This window comes from Corvus kubaryi, unplaced genomic scaffold (genome assembly GCF_017639235.1).
Source record: "Corvus kubaryi isolate FWS band 111438036 unplaced genomic scaffold, C.kubaryi_AGA036_p1.0 37391, whole genome shotgun sequence".
Taxonomy (NCBI): domain Eukaryota; kingdom Metazoa; phylum Chordata; class Aves; order Passeriformes; family Corvidae; genus Corvus; species Corvus kubaryi.
The window spans coordinates 8,801,221-8,824,335 of NW_024581130.1; the positions used below are offsets into that span (position 1 = coordinate 8,801,221).

Sequence of the window (23,115 nt, forward strand, 5' to 3'; positions counted from 1 at the left end):
ATAGAAACAATGGCACACAAAATTTAGAGTAAAAGAGTCAAAAATAGCATGATAAAAACCTCACAGCAAACTCAACTTTTCCAAATTCCCTAGTGGGGGGGTTGGAGACATTTTTATGAATAAATTTGTTCATTCTAAAATGCATTTTAAAGTTAAGAAAATAGGTCAGTGCAAGACCAGGAGTTAGACTTTGATGATCCTTGTGTGTCCCTTCCAACTCAGGACATTCTATGACTTTAGGAAATTGAAATGAGAGAAAGATCTCTTCCCATGAGAGCTAAATGGGGAAAAAAGTGGGTTTGTTTGCAGACACCTACTGTTCCTATTCTGTGCAAGTCTTCCTATAATTAAAAGCTCAATAATCTAGTTTACATGTCAAAATTTAGCATCCTCTGACTGTTTTGGGGACGGTCTCTGTATAAAACTAAACAGAGCCAACAAAAAGTGCTGAGCAACTCTGAGTCCCATCACTCTGTAAAAATGCAGAGATCAAAATGAAAGTGACTGCTGCAAGGAAAAAACTGTTCAGCTCACATGACTTAAATCACATTAGAATCCAAGTGGCTTATTGATTTATTAACAACACTGAATTAACTGAGAAGCAGAGAATTATACATTGAGACTCAATCTCGAGATGGCCCTTTCTGTTTGAGTGAGGGCCTGGTGCTGCTCAGACGTGAAGGACTCACAGGTATCACTGGCAAGAGAAGCACTCAGCCATTCTCACAGGTTCCCTTTTATCCCACCCTTGACACCCCATGCTCTTCCAGACTCATCTTCCACATCCCCTACCTTGACAAGACTGTAAATTCCCCCTGCTTAAAAAGCAGGGGTTATTCCATTAATTCTCAGCAGCAGAAGACTCAGAAATCCCTCTGGCTCTGACCTGCCACAACACAGGGCACATACCAAACACCTGTGGTTCAAAGGCAAGCTCCATAAGGCATGCTTAGCATCCCAAAGAAATCCCAGCCTGGGTGGCAATACATCCAAAACAGCCTCTTCTCTGAATGACCCGGACTGAAAATGCTCTGCCAAGTGAATTTTTAAGGTTTTACAGGGACGCAGTTAGCTCGTTTCACTTGGGAAGGCTTTACAGACCAAAGATCTTAACCTCTGTCTGTAAACATAAGCCAAAGCAAGGGGCCAGGAGTCAAAACTCCAGCCAAGCTGTTTTCAAGTTCATACATGCAATGCAAAAGTACCGACCCTAAACCTAACAGCTGATAAAATTTAATGTCATTGGTAGACTCCAAATAACATCAGTGATTATGCAAAACAAATCCCATCTCAAACAAAAAAAAAAAAAAATCAAGTGTTTGAAGCAGGGCTGTTACCTGACTGACTACTCCCTCTGCTAAGAGATGCAGGGAAGGGATGTTGGGCTCCAGTCCAAGCAGACTGCGTGTCCTTCCATCACACAGCTCTGTAGGGAGCAAACCAAATGGTGGCAGCAACAAACAAACAATGTCTTTCTCCAGCTTAGTTTCTACCCCTACAAAAATTACTGCTACAAGATGACAAACATGAGGTGAAGTATTGAAATTAGCAGCTACACTCTGTGTGTGTGTGTCTAAAATATAAAAAACTTACAACATTGGGAATAAAAGAAAAGAGGGCACTGAACAAAGCGCGCTCACCACACTCTGAAGAGAGTAAAAATAAACCCAAGGACTCAACAGTCCACTGAAAATCTGAAAATGAGATACCAGCGGGGTCAGTGGGATCTGTAAAACTCAGAATAAGGGCACAATCTGAAGTACAGTGAACACATTGCGCATGAAACATAAAAATCCCCCTTTTTAACATCAGTGTTAATTCTTAACACTCTTGGAAACATTATTAATGTTTTTATACAACCAAGACATGTAAATGCACATTTCCCACCTGCACATACCAGATCTACCACTGATTTTATAGGATTTCAATTTATTTTCTTTTATTTAGAGAAACCTGGTACCTTTGTACTATTGAGTTACCCTCAGGCCCTCAACAAGGGAAGCCATCATTTACAGAGACACAAATCCACCAAACTAAGGGTGCAGAGCAGCTTCCATGTGCACATCTTAGAAAGCATCCACAGGTAGGAAAAGGTAAAAAATAAAATCTAGATTCCCAAAGTCATCAGATAAACTTCAAAAGAGAGACAGCAGCTGATTTAGTCCTGAGAAAATGGGAGGGAGGAAGGGAGGAAGGAAGGGAGGGAGGGAGGAAGGGAGGGAGGGAGGGAGGAGTGGTGTTTTGGATTTTTTTCTTATCTCTGATGTTATCAAATCACAGTTTACATGGTTTCTGTAGCAGAAGACACACCAAAAGGGATGTATGAGGTTAGGCACACCACAGAAACACACGCCAAGGTTCACCAGACAGCTGAAGACACCTGCAGGGCACTGAAATAGTCTTATTCTCACATGGAAACAGAGTGGACACCAGGCTGAAATGGAATTTGAGAGCAAAAATTAGCTTGAGAGCTATAACTGCAGTGCTGCAACTCTAGCTACTTCAAAACAAGCACAGATTCACAGCAGCTCTTGATCCAGTCCACCCCTCCTTTTTGTAACTTTTGGAAGGGGATAATTCAGCAAAATGAAAGTGATCTCTCTCATCCTTCCCTTACAAGGCTGATTCCATGAAATCATTTAATGATACACAACTATTATGTGAAGCACATAAGTTTAAAGATGTCAGCTTTTATTAATGAAGTGTTTTAAAACATGTTTTGCTGACATGGCCACAGCTGGAATTTATGACAGAGCTTTGCCACGCTGCTCTGTGATCATTCAATCTTCTGCTGGATTGCTCCAGAAGGGTTACAGGTAACCTATCCTTTGGGTGGGGCTAAAGCACAGGAATTGCACACAAAAAATATTTATAAAATATCATGTCAAAGGCAATTTTGCTTAAAAAATGTTTGTTTCTTGCAGAAATTTAAGCAGCAGACAGACAGGACACTGCTTTTTCTCCTGCTGAACAGGGATTTCTGTTCTGCCTCCAATACCCAAATCTGGTGTCTTTTTCTAGAACATCACCACTTCTAACTCAATAATATCAAGGCAAGTGGGCAGCAGGGCCAGATGTGCTTTTCAGGGTCTGTGTTTGAATTCTGAGTTGTGTTTCTCACAATCAGGTTGGCCCAAATCCTTCTTCACAGAAGGAAAGGACAGGACACAGACCCAGTCCTTTTCTTAAAGCATTGAATTGAAGGTGCTCAGAGAGGCAGCCTGTAACCCTGCTGATATTAGTGCCTTCTTTGGTCCTGTTATTTAACTTTTTTTTTTAATGTAGGAGCACTTAAAAACCTCAGCCTGAATGAGGTCACCATTAAACAAAGACAATAAAATATGCTGGTCCCTCCTGTTGAGGGCAACAACTGTTGTTAAACGCTCCAGAAAACATTGATATGAAGACATTTCTTCCAAACACTCTTTCTAGATAAATTCAGATTGAGAAGCAACAAAGAGCTGTGTTAAAAGTGCTTTTAAAGGTTAAATATGTTTTGATTGACTGTACTAAATATGTGTATCAAATGAACTGCCTTTGGTATGTCTCTCTCTTCTGTATGTGTCTTTTTTTTATTATAGAGTTTAACCAAAACCTATTCCATACCAGTAATCCAAATCAGAGTTTGTATCTAAATTCAAAGGTCCATCTTCCCAAGAATGAATACATTGGTCAGCCTGGAAGCCACGTGCCTGGGTACATTTGAGCAAGGGATTACTTTCATGGAAAATAGTACACAGCTGTCTGCAACATAAAGGTTTCTTCCTTACTTTATTTTGAACATTGGATACATTTTTGCACAGAGCGTTTTTTTTCTCTTTGAAGAGTTAAGAGTCATTAGCAACCTTTAATGGCACAAGATCCAGTAGATTTTCTAAGCAGTACTAAAAGCTGTTTATTGATTTATAACTAAAACTAAATTAAGTTATACCATTTTAATACTGAGTTACTAGCACTGTTCTCCTATAGCTTGACGAGCTAAGCAGAGGAAAGCTGGGTTTCAAAGAGAACATCCTTAACTTTTGAAGCCTTTCCCATTCTGAAAAAGTTTTATCTACAAACTGAATCCTAGTCTAAAGCCCCCACTATTCAGCCAGCAATCTTCCCCTCACCTCTGCTACAGAAACTGGAATGAGGACTACATGAGATTAACATATTTCTCGTCTGCTCTTGATTGATATAATTTTAACTGAGTCTTGTTTGCAATTAAAAAGAAAAAATAATAATCTTTGAGGAGGAAGGTCCTCAGAGGTGAAAGTATCAAACTGTTGTGCCATCTACTGTTGTACTCTGCCCTTCTGCAACATTTCGTGACTTGCACTCCACAGAGAGGCTGCATTAAGTTCAAAGCAGCAAGTTCCATTCCTCAAGTGTCAAAGGCACACTGAGAAGTGCAGCATGTGAAGGCAGAAACACTGTGGGAAAGGTCATAAGCGACACAGAACCTTTGCAGGGAGCACAGACCAAGGAAGATTTGACTCAGCCTTTCAAGCAGTCACATCCCACAAAAGTTTGATCTGTTTCAACATCATCGTAATTGCTTGTTGCAGTTGTGAACTGTCCAAACATTGTCAGAAAAAGCAATTTAAACAATAAAGTTTTATCTCCTATTTGACATCCATCAATTAATTCCTGATCTCCTCCTTTTCATCAAGGCTGACTGCATAAATCTACTTCTATTTTCTGTTAGCAAAAAGTAATTTATAGGATAATTCAGATAGGTTATCTCTAGTCCAATCTCCCACTGAGACCACGGGCAGCCATAGGGTCAGATCAGGTTGCTCAGAGCTTTAAAAATTTCTGTCTTGGAACATCCCAGTGCTGGAGACCGCACAACTGCTCTGGGCACCTGCTCTTTGTCCTCACGGGGAAAAATTTTCTCCTTATATCCTGTCTGAACCCCTTGTTTCAAGCTGAACCCATTGCCTCTCATCTCTGCACCATGTACCATTGTGAAGTCTGGTTCCATCTTCTCCACAGACTCCATACAGGTAGGAGAAGGCTGTCCCTAAATGTACCCCAAATTCATCTCTCCCCTATGCTTAACAAGCCAAGCAGGAGAATTTCTCCAGCCCTTTTGGTGTCTCCCTGCTGAACCCGTTCCAGGAGCTAAGCTATACAGAGTTACACTGCTGCACAAAGCCGTGAATAAAGTATTTCAAGCCGAGAGACACACTTGAGTTTAGACAGATTGGAAGCACTTCAGAGATTTAACAGACAAAAAAAAATAGGAAGAATAAAATCAAATTACAAGGAAAATTCCAACCCTCTGCTCATCCTGTGCGAGTGGTTTAACATGTTTGATGACCAGATCTCAGAGGTGACACATGGCAATGTATTTCTCATTGTCAGTCCTGTAGCTGCTTCGTGTGAGGTGAACAGAGAGCAGGAGGGAGGGAGGATGCAAGGGAAAGGAGAGGGCAGCACTATCAGTGACAGACACTGTGGCTGAGGGACAAATCTGCTGCTGATTCCTGACAGGACTACAGAGCAGTGTTATTGTACTCACTGACCTACCCCAGTGCACTCTGAATATTATGCTCCATATTTCTATTATCTAAAATAAGGCTCTCAACCCTTAACATTAGAAAGACCAGCCACTTCTCAGCAAATCCAGAAATAAATCTGAAAAGCTGTTCTGGTCTCAGAACCACACAGAGCAGGAAGCAGGGAATAACTCTTTTCCCCCCAGCAATTTTGTCAGAAGAATCCTGAAGCTGAGAAGATGATCCACCTGCCCTAAACGTGAACAGGGGGAGAGAGGGAAGGGAGCTCCCCCTTTCAGGCCACAGGAGCCAAAACAAGCACACTATTTTTACTTAGGCCAGTCAAACATTAGTCTCACAGTAAAACCTTGGGCAATGCTGAATTTCTGGCAAGAAATAAAAGCCATTTTACCATAAGCCTCTTTGGGTGAAACTGGGTATAACTACAGTTGAAACTCATTCTAAATCCTTAAAATATTAGGTAGTTGGTTCAATACAAGTGTTTTGTTTAATCACAAAGCTCAGACTTTAGTACGAAGAGTGCTGGAAAAGGTAAAACAAAGGGGAAATAAGTATAAGGAATTTTTTCTTAGCGCTCATGAAGCAAATCTGAACTTTATTTTGTATTTAATAAATCTAAAATCATGCAGAGAAGAGAATTAGTATCCTTGTAATGCTTCACCTGACATAAAAAAAACCCCCAAACCAACAAACAAAGAAACTGAGAAAGAAAAGCACAAATAATGTCACCTAGAATAACACAAACATGCAGTATTTTGGTAAGTCTTGGATGCAATTTTTTATTGGCATTAAAAAAAAAAAAAAAAAGAGCAAGTCAAGGCACTAGAGATTCCTAGATAGAAGAAATGAAAGCAAAACCTTTTCTTCGTAAGCCTTGCACACCTCAGATTAACAAAGGAGTTAATTCAAGTCAGTGTGAGCCAGGGTTAGATTTGTCTCTGTCCTTTAAAATCCAAGTAACAAGTCACACTGACAGGCTGCATTTCTAGGAATTGCATTGAAGTTAAAAGCAACTTGCCTAAGGAAAATGGACAGAAAAGTAGAGTCAACCACGCCTTTTAACATCCACTTTCAACGAAAAAGAGAGATAGGGAGAAAAAAATTCCTTTGCCTTCACAGAACAGCATCTGAACAAAACACATGAAGCAGGCAGTTGTCTGCCTGCCTGCTGTCATTGTGGGGATAGATTTGCTGCAGATGACACCTTCTCTGGCTGATAGGTGCAGAGAACTGGGGCTTCACTCACTGCCAGACACCCACAAAACACACACTGCTCTTGGAGGTGTTTTAAGGGCTGTTTTACACTCCATGCCGGTTAGCAAAGCCAGTGTGACAGAACACCTCACTTGAAGGTACTGTGCACCTGTGAGACACCATATTATGCTTCAAAATCCCACCAGAACACAAGGAAACATGAGATTGTAGACATTTACCTCCTTGAGGTAGAAGATTCCCAGGTTTTAGGCCATAAGCCAGGAATCACAGTCCCTCTGAGGATGGCAGCTGCTGGATTTATGACTACATCACATCACCACAGTAGTCACCAACAGTTGTAAGGGAACAATACATTTGGCCTGGAAGAGTTATTTAACATACTTACCTCCCAAAGAGGAGTAAAATGGAAATCTTACAGATTCACTCAACCCCTCCCACTCAGTTATGGACTACATCTAAAAAGAAGCCCATGTTAAAAAAAATTTTAAAAGCAAAGCCCAACAAAAACCCACAGAGCAAATTTCTTCCTCCTTTACTACCACTTACACCTCCTCACAGTAAATATATCCTGGATGGCCAAGTAATTTTGTATACCACTATAAATTAGATGGCATTTACTACAGGGAGGGAGAAAGGCAGAGGAGAAGGGAGCACTCAGATATAGAAGAAGCCATCCATTTTAATAATAAAGGCAATTACTCCAAATTTTCTAGGAACAACAATATACAGCACCTTCTGTTCAGGTACTCTATTGACTTACATCCTACTTAACAGTAACTGCAAATACTTTGCTTAGTGAAGTATGCCCCAGCAGCACCTGATATTTCTGCATTCATCTTATTCACATTTTATTAAGATGATTGCCTAATCTGCCTCTTGAATAATGGCAGCACATCACGACCGACATGGAAGACCAGGCTTTGAAATGACAAGGCTCTGGGATATTTTTTAGCTTCAATTTACTTTCCTGCATGTAAAGACAATTTAAGGATAGTTCCAGGTAGGCAGGAACTTTTGAAATGTCTAAAAATTGGTTGGAAATTCCTAGTTTTCCAGCCAAAAATTAGAAATCATTTTTAATGGAATGTATCCTACCGCAGATTCAACTTTTTGAATATTCTTGAATTATATTTTGTTTCAAGGGCATGTTGTTAGTAATGAAAAAAACCCAAAAATCAAGAAAACCCCAGAGCACTGGACAAAAGTTTTATACTTATTATCTAGAGCAGGGATTTGAGGACGGTATAATCTCCACATCAGTTGCTTCTGTGGTTTTTTTTTAAATATGAATGGTTATCCCAGCATCAGCACTCTGATATCAGGACTAAGCCACCCTCTAGATACAAGCTAAAGGGTCATTCAGATTAAAGCAGTGGCAAGAGATGCATGCAAAGTCCACTGAAAGAAATCATCCTTCAAGAGATCTCATTGGGTTTGGGATCAGGCTCTAAGCTTTTCAGCTCAGTTAAGAGAGCACATGCAGGAAGCAAAACCAGCCTGATGCCCTTAACACAAAGGCTCACAGTCCAACAGGCACTGGGACAGATTTGACAATTTATTTCCACACCATGTCCTGTATGACTAACAGAGAGCAAAGAGTGTTGGTCCTTGCCAGCTTGGGTCTGATTTCAGCTGATGGCCCAAAGCTGACAGACTCTGCATCATTAACACATTTCCTGGCACAGAGAGATGGTTACATGTGTCAGTAAATGACTTTAATTTGATGCAGATACCTTCTTGCCCCCTGCTGGTGTTGATTCTTTCAACTGTGCAGAATGAATTCTGTTGTCTGCTTATGAAAGGTAATGCATAAAGCAACAGAAGAAAGAATAAAAAAAATCGTGCTGGCACAGACTCTCAGCTCCCTGTGTGGTGCTTTATGGTCACAAATCCTATTAGCATTAATCAAAAGAAGAAGATGGGCTTTCTCACACCTCTGCTCTGGGAGGCTGAACCTGCTCTGAATCTGCGAATTGGAACTTCACCAAGCAGGGAGGGTGAAGGAGGGTGGGTGAAGACCTCCTCTACCCACCAGAACACTGATCCATGTGATGAGGGGAAGACTGGAGAGTTTGTTTCCTACCCTGGCTTCCCCAAAGCTCTGCACACCACGAAGCAGCTGTCAGCAAGGTGGGGAGAACAATAAAGTCCAGGAGGGGAGCTGAAGTGGCACAGCCCATTACCCACTGGATCACGCCCACGCAGGGCCCCCAGCTGAATGATGGCAGCAGCACGACGGGCTGAGCACCTCAGTGCTGTATTACAGCTCTGCTCCATAAAGCTTTACAGTGTATCAGTAAAAAATTAAATGCTACTGCAGGCAGGAGCATTTCTCTTCTGTACGTGCACCAGGAGTACTCGGCCATGGCTGAGGTTTGAAATGGATACACCACAAATTTCTAGGAAACTGGCCAAAATCCGGTGCAATGTGGCCACATGGATTTCCTAAACAGGCATCCAGCAAAATTCTTGCTTTGGAGTATTTGCAGCTGATATTACAGTCACCTGGCCATGGTGGAGCTACTGTTTATCCAGGTTCTTTATTCTGGAAATAGTTCAATGTGCTTACCAGCAGATGAGCCAGAAAGAAAATCCCTGCTTGCTGGCATGTCTTTTGAAGGAATCAACTCAAAATAAAACCAAACAAAAAAGAAAGAATATTCCAGCCAAAGCTGCATAACTGGAAAATTATACAGTTTATTTAATTCTAATTGTGCAAAAAAAAAAAACAAAAACAAAAACCAAAACCAAAAAAAACCAAAAAAAAAAAAAACCAAAAAAAAAAAAAAAAAACCACAACATCTAAATGCCCCTCTTATGACATAGTATAAATTTTCTAAAAACTACATTTTTGTTCAAGTAATAACATGGATTTTCAGAGACAGCCAAACAGTATTTCCCAAATACTTATTCTGGTAAATTCGGGTGTGTTTTTGTGCTGTGAAATAATCACAGAACATCCTCATTATTTGCACAACATCTTGGAAATATGTGAAGAAAATTAGAAGCAAACAGTTTTATCTGTTGACTAAAGGTATTGAGCAGTGGTGTTTGCTGCCTGACATGCAAACCTCAAAATTAGCTATGTGATTATTCTGCCTGCTAAAATAAGTACACGATAAAAAAAGACATAGATTTGTTCAATTTATGCTCTTTCCTCTGGGGGATTTTTTTGGAAGAGCAAGCGTGGTCAAATAACATTGCATCCCTACCCCTGTTGTGGTATTTATGCTTTCCTACCCCTGGGCAGCAATGCTGGGCCAGCTTTGTAAAATTAACTCCAGCATGTACACATATTTTTGCTCATCACAGCAAATCCCAGACCAGATTTCCTGCTGGTGTAAGTGGGCCTAACCTAACAATTTTCCCTCATTTACATCAGTGGGTAATTGGGGCTGTGGTATGCACAAAAAATACAAATGTACACTGAAAGCTGATTTCTGGAAGCGTTCCTGTTGAGAAGAACATTGACCAAATGTTGGCATTCCACTAGAATTTCTGAAATCAGTGAGATTTAAGCAGCTGCTTTAATCAAATGATCCTTTGAAAACAAGAAATGGATTGCAAAATTTTGCTGAACAGGATACTACTACTATTACTACTACTAATAGTAATAATATAGTGGCCTTACACCAGTAAGAAACAGTGATATTCAGCAATTAATTTTCTGTTGTTGCATCTAAGTAGATGTAAAACTCGAGCTGGGCAATGAGCAATCATACTGCTGAAAATTGAACAAGCATCTGCTCTTGTATCCATCCTGTTGCTAGGTTGTAATATCCATTTAATATGGATTTAACAGCTGAATTATTGCCATCAAACACTTCCTAAGTGCCGCAAAACTTACTGGGAACAGACAGAGCAGTTCTCACTTCACCCAGATACACTGCTCAGCCTACCTACAACTAAACTGACCTCTTAGAGTTACCTGCACTAAACTGCTACTGATATTTTCATTCCATACTTGCTGCTCTGTTTCCTTCCTATATAATTGTAGATACTGGGCAGCTGGCATCAAGCCTTCCAGGAGATTGAGGAACAATTGAAAGAGGTTCAGAGAGCCACAAAAAGGAACATTTATTAAGAAGATGGGGATAGGTTAATTGAATGTATTTTGCTTTTCAAAGAGGAAGTTGGAAGCAGAGATGATCATGGCAACTTTTGTGTTAATGCTACCTAATCTCACAACAGGGTCCTCTTCAGTCTAAAGGACAAAAGGATGAGCAATGTCCAAGGCTTTGAGTTCAAACCAGATAAATGTAGATGAGAAAGAAGACTCAAATCTCAAGCTGCAAGCCCAATCAATCCCAACAAATTACTGTTTAAAGCAGCTTCTCCTTCTTTGAAAATCCTTGAATCAATAACAGGGGTTTTTTTTACGTTTTAAGTTCCGATCTCTTTTGTTGTGGAGCTTTTTTGGTTGGTTTTTTTTGTTTTTTTTCCTCTTTAAAGATCACCTAATTTAGTCACAGCTCCTGGGCTCAAAGCTTTCTGTGAGAGTTCTATGACTTCAGTTGATAAAATAACAAAGAGTCAGATTAGTTGGTTTGGGGAAACTTAAAATGCATAAACCTGCCAACACACTGCATGTTCATTCTGGGTGGTGACAGACCCCAAGCAAGATCAGAGCCACACCTGGGAATTCACAGCAACTTTGGAAAGAAAATCCCATGTTGCAAACAAAACCTCCACAGATAAATCAGGTTTCATGTTGCAGGAAAATATACATAAAGAGTATAGACTACTATGACCAAGGTGAGTCCCAGCTCTATCAAAGACACTAAAGCCTGTCCCCAAATATGAATCAATTCAGTGTTAACACTGGTGTCATATTCACTTTTATTTTATCAGAACTAATTAGACAACCTTAGGTTGTGGTTGGACAAAATCAATGCTGTGCAAGGACAACAGAACCTTCTACACACCTCCACTTTACTGTCTGGACAATTTAAAATACAAAACAGAAAAAACCAAGCCAAACAAAAAACCCCCACACCTTTTAACAGAGTTCTACAATTTTTGAGCCTCAGTGGGGAAAACCCATGTCCCACCTATTAACCAAAGGAATCAATTGAAAACACAAAAATATTGCTTAAGCAGTATCTTTTTAACTATAATCCCAAACTCTCATGAAAGTATTATTTCCACCCTTCTGCAAAGACTGATTTCTGCAAAATCAGATATTTCCATGAAATGTCATTTGAGATGTCCCACTGCATCACAGTGTGCCAAGGGACAGTGGATCAATTGTTTTTCAGGCCAATATCCTATGTGTTTAACTCTTGAGTCAAGAGCAGAAATTAATGATTTATTTCTCTTCTAAAGCATTTATTTTCACAGTCAAGGAAATAAGATTTGTGGTGCCAAGATCCTGAAAGCGTGGTATAAATATATTTATATGTTCTTGTAATTATATTTAGAGTATATCTGAGGGATTCCAGCTCTGCAAATAAATCTCATAATTTTCCATGTTATGCAAATAACCATTCCATAGTGGGAATAAATGCTTTGTGCCACTACAGAATGCTTTTCCTCAATAGCAGTAAACTGGTCTATCAATATCAAAATCCTGTCAGGCAGCAATGGTCCAGTGCCACAAAACTGTGACAAATTGTGGCTTCCTGGGAGCCATGGCCTTGGGGCAGGAGGACAAAAGAGGAAAAAAAGAGACGGCTTAAGAACCCTGCAGCTTATTCTGCCCATTTTCCTCCTCTGTACAGTGCAAATCCACCCCAGCTCCTGAGGGAACAAGAGCAGCATCACATCTGTGGTTAAACAGAGGAGGGACAGACAAGGCTGTTTGCCTCCACCTGAGTTCTGGGGCAAGCCAGTTTGGGAAGTGTTGATTTTCTGCCATGCACTATTAATCTTAACAAATTCAGCAAGGCAACTATCAATTCGAACATATGTAACTGTGAGAAGAATTAACCCTGAGTTTAATTCCGTTCGGTGTCTTTGGTGGCATCACTTCAGCAGCACCCAGGCATCCTGCATTATTTAATTGCATTTATCCTCACAGCAACCTTGTGGAGAGGCAAACACCATTATCCCTGTGTGACAAGTGCAGATCTGAAGCACACAGAAATGGAATGCCCTGTTCAAGGTCACAGAGAAATCTGTTGCAGAATAAGCACTAAATCCCAGATTTGCTGAGTCCTTTGACAGCTCCATCCACCAGAAATACCTCCTACTGGTACTGGCAATTCTTCCTGAAAGGACAAGTAGTATTTGCCTTTTAATTACCACAAACTTTTCCTTCGTACTAAAAAGAAATCAGGCAAATCTCACAAATCAAAAGTACAATGGGAAAAAGAATCTGACCTAAAGTATTCCTCACAGGACTATAAATACAAACAAAACCGAAAAATCTTTTCTACTTTACAGAGGCAGTGTTTTCTTCTTTCAAAATATGAACTTCTTGATGGCAGCGGTGCAGCACAAAGAGATTAAACACAGCATACCTCACAAAAAGGATTTCCTCTCTTTCCTTTTTTCCTTTACACATATTTCATCTTCCCTCTCTTTGTTTCTCCTCTTCCTTTCATGAAGGAAGATAAGTCCTGGCAGTGAAGTTACAGACACCTGTTTCCCAGTTAATTGCTAGTAAAGGCATTTTTACCATTTCCCCAAGGATGGTGCAGCTCAGACTGAAAACATTTCAAATATTTCATGTTCAAATAGGTAAGCCCAGCTCTACAGCTGCTGGGACATGTTTTTCTCAGAGCTAGCCTGTCTTCAGAAGGATCTCTCTTCACAAAGTAGCGCGGGCTCAACAGAGGGTTCTGAGGAACCACATACTTTAAGGAAAAATAATGTGAATAGCAAAGAAGGTAATTGAAAAGGTAACCAGGTATGTGTGGCAGGGAAGGCAAACATACAGAGGTGAGCTGAGTTAATTTACTGAAAGGTCAGAACAGAATCAGCCTTTTGCTCTCCTTGTGCAAGCAGAAGGGGAGCAGATACCAGGAGAAATGTGCATTGCTATGCAAATAATTTGCTTTATTTACCTACCTATTTAACTACCATGAAGAACAGGCAGCTTGTACAAAAATGGCAAAGGGAGCATGGAGAGCAAAGGGGAGGTGTGAATTAGCAGATAACTGAGGAGATAGTGACTAAACACCACTTTGCCACTGTCCCTTTAGCTATTCTGAGGACATCGTTTCCCTCCCATCCTTCAATCTCCCTCCTTGTAAAATTCAGCACAATAATTATCAATGGAATCACAGCAAAATAAGGACAGCATGGCTGTGGAGCACATGGAAGCCAGCAAAGAAGCTAAGCATTGTTACTTGTGAAGGCATATCTATAGGCATCTCCCATTTCACTCTAATGGCACAGAAAAAAGAGAAGTCTGGTGGAAAACAAGTAAATCGGTGACTCCCCCTTCAATGCTGCATGATTAGTGCAATTGTACAAGCCTCCCCTACCAGCTCTTTGGATCTCAGGTCCCTCACATAAGTAGGGCCCACAAATGCTGCAATTTCACGTGGACTAGGATGGGTGAATTTCTTGACATTTACTGTGCACTACAGCCCTTCTAAAACCAGCTGAAACAGAGGTAATGCCAGCAGTGACCATGGCTTTTTGATTTTTCAAACTTCCAAAAAGTTTGCCAGTGGAGGTATGGAATCAGAGTAGGGGATTTATCATTTCTCTTAAAAAAGAAAACAAAACCTGCTTGATTTGCTATACCCCTTTTATGAATGGCTTTGAAACAGCTCACAGAACTGAGGAATCCATAAATGACAGGTTTTTAAAGTAAGAAACCCTAAAACATCCCCCACCTAGTATCTAGATTTGCTTTCATAGAAGAGCAAAGCAAATAATCTTTCCCAAGGTCGTGCCTACAAATTAAACTTGCAATTTTGAAAAATGATTAAATTCCCCAGGGGAAGAACAGAAATCTCTCCAGTGTCTGGGACATCCCTGTTAGCTCATTTCACACCACACATTTCCATTCTCTGGCACTGTGGAAAGTGCTCCCTCTCTCCACATGCTCCCAGAACTACAGATTTATGCATTTTTGGCAGGAGAGCAATTCAGAGCCAGATTTGGTAAATCTCTCCCCTGCTGTGACATTTTAGTGTCGATTCTTCTGCACGGCCTTTGCCAGTAGCTCCCAGCAGGAGACCACCCTGCTACTGTACAACGCCATGGGATGTGATTTTTATCTTAAATGGTGCAGCAGCCAGGTCATGCCGAGGTGAGAATACCTCAGTTGTTACCGCATTCATCTTGACCTTTAAGCCTCTCTTGGTGCAGAACACAGACTTTTTGTGCTCACTGAGCTTTCCTTTCCAATCAAGAGGTGAAACTTTATTGTAGAGGTTGTCTCTGTGCTTCAGTTTTTGCAAAAAGAAAACATCACATTTGCTTCTTATATTGGAGAAATATATTGGGAAAGGGCTGTCATGCTCTTTAAACATGAAATTCTTTTTGCTTCAAGTTACTGTTGCTGCTCTCCAACATCCTCATTTTCTTATGGGGTTTCTTTCCAGATTCTGCTGGAAGGATAACTGAACTGTGCTTGCAAAAATGAAAAAAAAAAAAACCCCAAACCACAAAACTTGTGTTTTGTTGGCTGGCAGCCGATGGGCAGATGTCATAGCATATTTTATCCCTTCAAAGACTAGAGAGTCTTTTAGCCATTTTTGTGTAATGCAGCTTTCTGGCTGTATGGCACAGGATGAGGGATTAGGACCACAAGAAAATCTAGGAGCATATTGGCAGTCTCAGGAAGAAATTCTGCTTTACAAGTCTGCTACTGAAGAAACAAAAAACTTCTCCAAACCCCTTCTACATCACACAGTGTTTAGAAACTTCTGAAGGGAGAGAATGGCACATCACTCCTTCAGGAGCACTGATATTCCTCATGGAAGTACCAGGGAAGCAGCCTCCAGGACATTGACTTTATTCCTTGCAATGTTATCCCTTCAATTCTGCTTCTTCCTCCACTAATTTCAGGCAAAAGCTAGGTCAGTTTAATTGTAAATTCCATAGGTAACTGATGCCACAGCTTCTCTTCACAGTGTGGATGCCCTAAAACACCCCAAAACTGAGAGAAAGGAAGGGAACTTCTACCGGGTTACTTTCAATTATTTCACCTCTAGTTTTTGTGTTGAGGCAGAGGTTTTTGTTCCTCCAAGGCCTTCACTGCTAGAATTAATTTGATGCAAATATCCATCATGTTCTCTGTATATAACCCTTCTCAATTCTGCAACTGCTACTGGGACATGCAAAAACCCCACCCAAAACAGCAGAAAAGAAGGCAGAAAAGCAACTAACAAAACATAAGAATCTGGCTGGCACCTTATTAATGCCTCCTTCAAGTAACCGAACACACATCTCAATAAATCTCATACATTCTGGAGCACAGTATTTTTCAGCCTTATTATTTCCAATATTTTGCCTGTCATTCCTGAATGGTGGCCCAGAAATAAAATCTTGTCCTTGAGAAGCAGGAAAAAGTTATTATATTTTCAGTCTGAATAACCTCCTAATATAAGCACTGAAACACTGGGAATAATGCAAACTCTCCAGTAAAATACAGTGATATAGTATACCTAGACACACCTCAGCTTAATAGGTGTTGTGCCATTAACAGTGGATTTTATGGAAGCAAGTAGATGTAAATCTGCCAGGCAGACAAAGATTTACAGTAATATCCCCTGCAGTGGACGGTTTTCATCACATTTAGGACTGTCAGGCAACTCGTGTGTTTTCCTCAGTCCCTTTAGGCATGAAGGCCTCTTCATTTTATTTGGGATGTTCACCTTCAGGAGTTCTGCACTGCCAGAGGAAGCTCTCCACTGCCCTGTCCTTGTTATGGATGGAACCCACAGCTCAGGTGACTTTTAACACATTCTCCTTTCCAAATAAGAACCTTGTGCTGGACATTAAACAGGCAAGACCCAACCTTGTGGCACACGGATTTACAAGGTTAAAGCACTTTCTGCACTACAGCGCCTGCATATTCCCAAAAGTGGAGTGAAAAAGCCCTACTTTTCTCCCAGGCCACAGCAGTGGGGTAAGGGAGCTGAAAAGGTTTTTGGCAGCTCCAAAAAGCAGCCTGGAAAGCACCTGACTGGACTCTATATTGCAATTGCTGTATTTTTAAGGGTAAATTCCATTCTGTGCCACTCTGTGAGACCGGAAATCCCATTTAATATCAACTATCTTCAAATAATTAAACTTGGTATTAAACATGACATCCTCCCTGTGTTAAATAGCTAGAAAAACCAAACCCTTAAAAGGGAAAAAACCCTGACAACACAGAATGAAGAGGTTGCATTTCCAAGAGCAATGGCCATCTTCACACTTGGGTTGTTATTCTGCTCCTTTCTTTGGGAACTGGCCTGTGCCTGCCATGCAGCCAGTCTTCATCACAGTCAGAAACAGAGGTATCTGGGACCCTACAATTTAAACTTGGTTTTATGGCAGGCAAAACTGATGTCAAAGACTAAAAAAACCCTGCTGGAGTGTGTGATTCCTTCTGCTGAGGTGAGCCGTTCACCCAAGTGCTCACACAAACTCATCAGAACTCTGGAGGATTTCTCAAGCCTGGTGAGAGACGCCTTTCTTGGGGTGACAGAGACATTTCACATGAATCAGACTGCAATTACAAAGCAAAGCTTTAATTATACCTCACTATTTCTGCTCTCTTAGCTGCCATCAGTGCTATAAAGAGCAAAATTATATGACGCACCATAGGCAACCCAACTTTTCAGTACTCGTATTCAAAAAGGTGAAGACCTCTGGCAAACAGGGCTAAACACAGAGCCTGACTGTGGTAATAACTGAGGGAAAGTATCTCTCTTCCACAAGACTCCAAATGCAGCAAATCTCAAGCCTAGAAACTCCTCAAAAGCTGAGCAATTACGGGCTTAAATCTACTTCTGATCAAGAACTTCAAAAGCACCTGGTGTCCAAAAGGCACCCTGTTATGTGCTTCCTGCAGACAGCCCCTTATCTTCTTCAATCCTAATTAATCCTTCAAGCTGCTTCATTTCCAGCTGAGAAAAAACACACCAGCAGAAATATACCCTCATCTTACAGGTTTATTCACAAAACAGCCTCTTCCCCAGCCAGCCGGCGCCACGCTATTCCTACAAACTCAGTTTTGGCACAAAAGCCCGTAAATAACTCACTAGCAACAGATCCTAAATACTGCCTACCAATTACCAGTGAGACATAGAGTACATTCAATGGCATCCCGTGGTACTGAAAGTAATAACTGCAATTTCCATGTGAAAACTATCTGCAAGATAAATTCTAATACACGGAGGCAGCAACATTTAAACTAAATTAAAACGCTCTGCAGTTTTACTTTTCGCCACAAACGCTTTAATGTGCCTTCCATTTAAAGGCTTTTCCTCTATTAAAGGTTCACCATTTCAAATCCTGCTTTGACCACAGCCTGCCAGGTATCTCCTGTCACCTTCACAGTGTGTCCCGAAGTTATTAAGCCAGGACTTACAGACTGCAAGAGCAGAAGAGGTCATTACAATCTTTAATCTTACTCTCTGCATAAGATGAATAAAGACAATAAATGACAGCAGCTCTGCCTCATCTTTAGAATTGGTTAGTTCCAGTAGTTAACTACATTTACAATTAAAAGTCGGTTTTTTATTTTGATTTTTGTAACTGTCTTAATTGCACTGCTTGAATCTTGTAATGCCTTTGTCATCCAACAGGCCTCCAGAGACAGACAGCTTCCTTTTATATCCTCAGCAGCTTTGCTTCCTCTTCCTCCCCTGAAAATAGTTTTATGGCAATGTTTACAATGAGAATGCTTTGAATTATCTTTTTGTTTCATCTATAGTGAATAACAATTATTCAATTAATACTTTGTCCAAAAAATTCACAATTACACACACACAGAAATTAGATTGATACCCTAACCATGACTCCCCTCCTACCTATATTTTAAAAATGTGTTTGGACAAATGGTTTGCGATTCCTGTTACAACCTGGAAGGAATTATTCAATCAAAGTCTCCCTGTTTTTTCTTGCTTCAGGCCCACAGTTCCAAATGCAGTGTCAGATGTGCTAGAAAATAACTGTATAGAATTTGATATTTCCTAGAGTAGTGAAATTAATTACAAAAGGAAAAATTTTTTGACACGTGCCTATATGAAAGACACAATTGGGGTCACATACCCAAATCAATGAAAAAAATACATGACTACTCAAAGTCAGTCACTCAAACATCGATATTCCATAAATATTGTTACATGATATGTCAATTCTTCAGTATTTTTCCTGGGATGCTGCTTTAAGCCTCCTGATAGAATATTTTTGTAATTTGGGCCATTTTATTGCTAGGAGATGGACCCAAAAATATGAAAACTCTCCAGTAACTTTGTGCTTTCCTCAACAGCAACACTGAAACTGCCAGATCCACCCATAATTAAGGTAAAGTCCCAGTGGGATGAAAGGGAAGTTAGCATTTTCTGAACCATTTGTACATTTTCCCCACATTTTGAATATTAGTTTATAAATTCATTTGAAATGCGTGCACTGCACATTCTGCTCATGATTCAGCTTCGCATACCTGCAATCTTTCATATGACCCTGCCTGGCTTCCCATGCAATCTGTAGGAGTGGAAGCCCCTCAACTCTGTATATTTATTTTCAGAATCTGTTCCTGTATGTATTGTAGTCAAGTAACAATTTCCTCCACTTCAATGTGCTTAAACTACTTTCCTCACTGGTCTGAAAAACTCCTCCAAGATTTAGGGGAAGGAAAGCAGGGACAAGAGAATCATAGGAAAAAAAACAAACAACCAAACAGGAAAAAAATCCTTTCTACTCCTCTGCTCACAGAAATAAAAGTTGTCACTCTCTGAACTTGGCCAAAAAACTTCCTTAAGGAATTTTCTTCTGTGATTCCACCCCCTGGAGCATAAATTACAGAATAAATACAGGGCAGCTGCGGGGATTCAGCATCATTTGTTGTGCTGGCTGGGTGTCTCCATCCCTGGAAAGCTCCAGTAGCTCACGGCTGTGCCCAGGGCCCCTCAGGAACTGCAATTTCACAGTTTGATTCCCAGCACTGCCTTGCGGGGCTGCTGCCCTAATGAGTTTCTGGAGCTTCACACACCCTGGGAAAGGCTCTCTCTGCTGTAGCTCCCCAACAGGTAATGCAGGAAACATTAGTGCAAAACGTAGTTAAGGCAAAGCACATGAACACTGAGGGCAGGAGGAAACACTCTGAGTGCTTTGGCAGAGGTAGATTTGTCTTTTTTTTCCTTGCTGCACTGTCATTGTCTTCTTCTCCTCTGCATTTTTATTTCAGAGCACTGCCATGGCTGCTCCTACCCAGCTGAAGTGCAGGGATCACTTGGGGAGCTGGGGAACTTTGTCTTTTTACGTGGGTCACGAGTGCTAATTGCAAAGCGTGACTTGATGCGCTGGGAAGAGCAAGGAAATTGAAAGAACTGGGAATAACTCAACCAGGAACATTCAGCTGAGGGAAAAAAGAAACAATTTCACGCACACAAGCTTTACAATAACTATGAATTCTTTCGTATTTCTTTTCAAAGCACTACAAACTATTTTCACAAGTGCCTTTTGGTCAAAGAAAGAAGCTTCATACCTGGTGTAAGCCCTTTAGTAAGTGCTCATCTTTTACTGTTCACAAAACTGCATGGACATTCAAGAGACATCTTAATAAAGTAGGGATTTATGAAGTCATCTTTCAGCCACTAAAATCTCAAGAGCATTCATCCAGGACAATGACATTTTTATGTAGCCAGCAGTGAGATTATGGCTGTATGCTTGGCTTCAAATCTTTCATTTTAAAATAAAATAATTTTTTTTTTAAACCCCAAACCTATGGATGAGCATAAGGAAGATGGTGGGTGGCCATTTCATTCCTACTTTGAGATTTGCTGTTTCAAAAGCACTTTCATTATGTAAGAGAAATACCGAACACAACAACAAATCCAATAAAATTTAAGAGACCAGTTTAAACAGTGCCCCAGTGTGTTTTAGAGAGCAAAAGGACACAGAACAACTTACTATTGTACAGGTATTTGCTGAGTGAACTGTGTCTCATCACCCAGCTTGCAAATAAAGATATTTACAGTGTTGGCATCAGTACTGATCTTTTAGGGAGACAACGCATACCCAGCAACAATTTCAACCTCAGGTGACTGATCTCCACCCTTTGGATGATACAGCCACACTTCATCCACTTCCCTGTCTGCTCTTCCAGCCTGTGTCTCACCAAATTAGCTACAACTGGAGACCCTCTCATTTCCTTCTGGAAAACAACCAAGTTCTTTGGGAAGTGAAGTGAAGTGTGGCTGTCTTTACGTTGCTCTCCAATTTGATGAAGCAGAAGAGGTCAAGGGAGGCAATTAAGAATGAATAAACTTCTTCACTTAGCCAGAAAAGCAATCACATTTATTTCTCCCTGAATTTGTCACGAAGAAGATCCAGAGGGCCTGAAGCCAGCGCTGCCACTTTAAAAGCATTAGTGTGCCAAAATAAAGGCACGAAGAGCTTCCTAAGGGATATATTAGGGTCTTGTTCAAAACCTGGATTTCTGTTGCTCTGCTTCTTCAAAGGTTCATCTCTTTCCCACTCCAAAAAAAGCATCAGATTTGGGATTGAAAACAGAAGGAACAGCACTGGGGCAGGGGGAAAAATGGGGAAGAAAATTATTAAAATTAGAGCTGTCCTCCCACTACACACAGGTAACACTCTGACAGCTTCTCCAGCTATATTGTCATATAAAAAGCACTCTGAATTAACTTCAGACCGTTTTAATTTCTGATTTCAAATTAAAGCTCTTCTAAATGCCCACCCACTTTAAGAAAGACAATTTAATTAATTCCCTGAAGATATATTTGAAAAGACATGAGAGCCATCTCCTTAAGGAGAGGTAATAAGTGCTCTACCCAAAATGGGAGACTACAGGAAAAACCCACAAAGGATGTTAAAGCCTATTTTGTGGCTACTTTGTGTCATTTGAAGTAGACAAAGCATCTAAGAATGAAACAGTCCTATCAGCTTTAAAGGGTGCTAAAAGATCACAGTTAACATCACTTCTGACTCCTTCATTGACTCTGAAAATCACAGTTCTAGTCATGGCAAAATTTTTAACAATTTTGCCGGCTTCGTGGGGAAGATGGCTTGCTTTAGCAGGAACTAGACAGAAGTTTCAGTAAAGATGGTATAAAAAGAGGCCAAATGTAGAAATCTCCAGGCATCTGGACACCTTCAGCACATCCCTTGCTTTTGAAGATGTCATTTACCAAAACAGTCTGGACATCAATCTTGAGCATAAGAAACCGCACACACCTAACTCGGGGCACTCACACTTTGCAGTTCACTATTCTTCCATTTTTCACATCTGATCTGGATTTTGCTACTCCAGAACCATCAAAGCATCTCATTAAATATTCAAAGGATCACTAAGCCATCAGTCTACAGAAGAAGCCAAAACTGCATTTACTTTCTTTTCTTTAATCTCCCAGACCTTAATTGCCATATTGACAAAAAAGAAACAGTTGTTTACCTTCTAAAGTCTCAGGAGTGCCTGCCAAATTAATCCTTTTAAGCAGTGTTTCTTCAGCTCCAGAAACAAGTAAGCAGCATGCAAAACAGCGAGATACTCCCCTAAGAGGCAGTAAACACACACACAGCTTCAAAATTAACCTTGGCTGTTATAACTTGTCACAGATTTCTTCTTTCCTGTTTCATACATTCCAGAGGTTTCAAAAGGTGGGTTGCTTCTCAGAGCAATCAGGAGACTTTGAAACTTATGCAAAAGAGGTTTTATCACCTAGATACGTGCAGGGGCCAAAACACAAAGTGGTGAAGCAGTTATCTAAAGAATGAGCTCATAGAATCCTAATGCACAAAGAGAGCAAAATTATTTTGTGTTAGACTCCTGACAAATATGAAAACCAGCTGCACATTGCAAAGGCTGTGAAACAGGGAATAGAACTAATGAAATCTGTGATGCTGTGTCCTAAAATTAGCCAGTATCATACATTTTAGAGCACCAATAGTTTTCCTCTCCCAGACTGAATTATCACCCACTCTGCAGCTAAATTCACAGGAGCTGGAAGTTTCTATATAAACTGACTCTTGTCTTACAACAGAAACATTAAAGAAAGTATTTCTTCCTGTTAGATGATGCTTAAAATCCAGTTTGCAGAGAAAATTAAATTTATTGCAAAAGTGAAGGCAAGTGCTTCATGTTTCAGTACCAAACTGGAAGAGCGCTGATGGGCTTTAGTTACAATCCCCAATAAACTGAAATACCCTGAATGATCTGGAACTGTTATCCACACATTGCCCTCAGCCTGCCCTGAGGTAAACTAGGTTCTCCTGGGAGAGTCTCTCCCATTTTGTCTGCAGCAGGAAATACACCCAA

The 23,115-nt window shown here is 40.5% G+C and overlaps 1 long non-coding RNA gene across 1 annotated transcript in view; it reads right to left on the reverse strand.

Moving 5' to 3' along the window:
- The window catches only part of LOC121669339, a 72,433-nt gene extending 49,756 nt beyond the window's left edge, over nucleotides 1-22,677 (reverse strand). Inside the window, exon 1 of the long non-coding RNA XR_006017727.1 lies at nucleotides 22,252-22,677. This is a non-coding gene — a long non-coding RNA (uncharacterized LOC121669339). The remainder of the gene's footprint in view (nucleotides 1-22,251) is intronic.
- Between the last annotated feature and the right edge of the window lie 438 nt (nucleotides 22,678-23,115).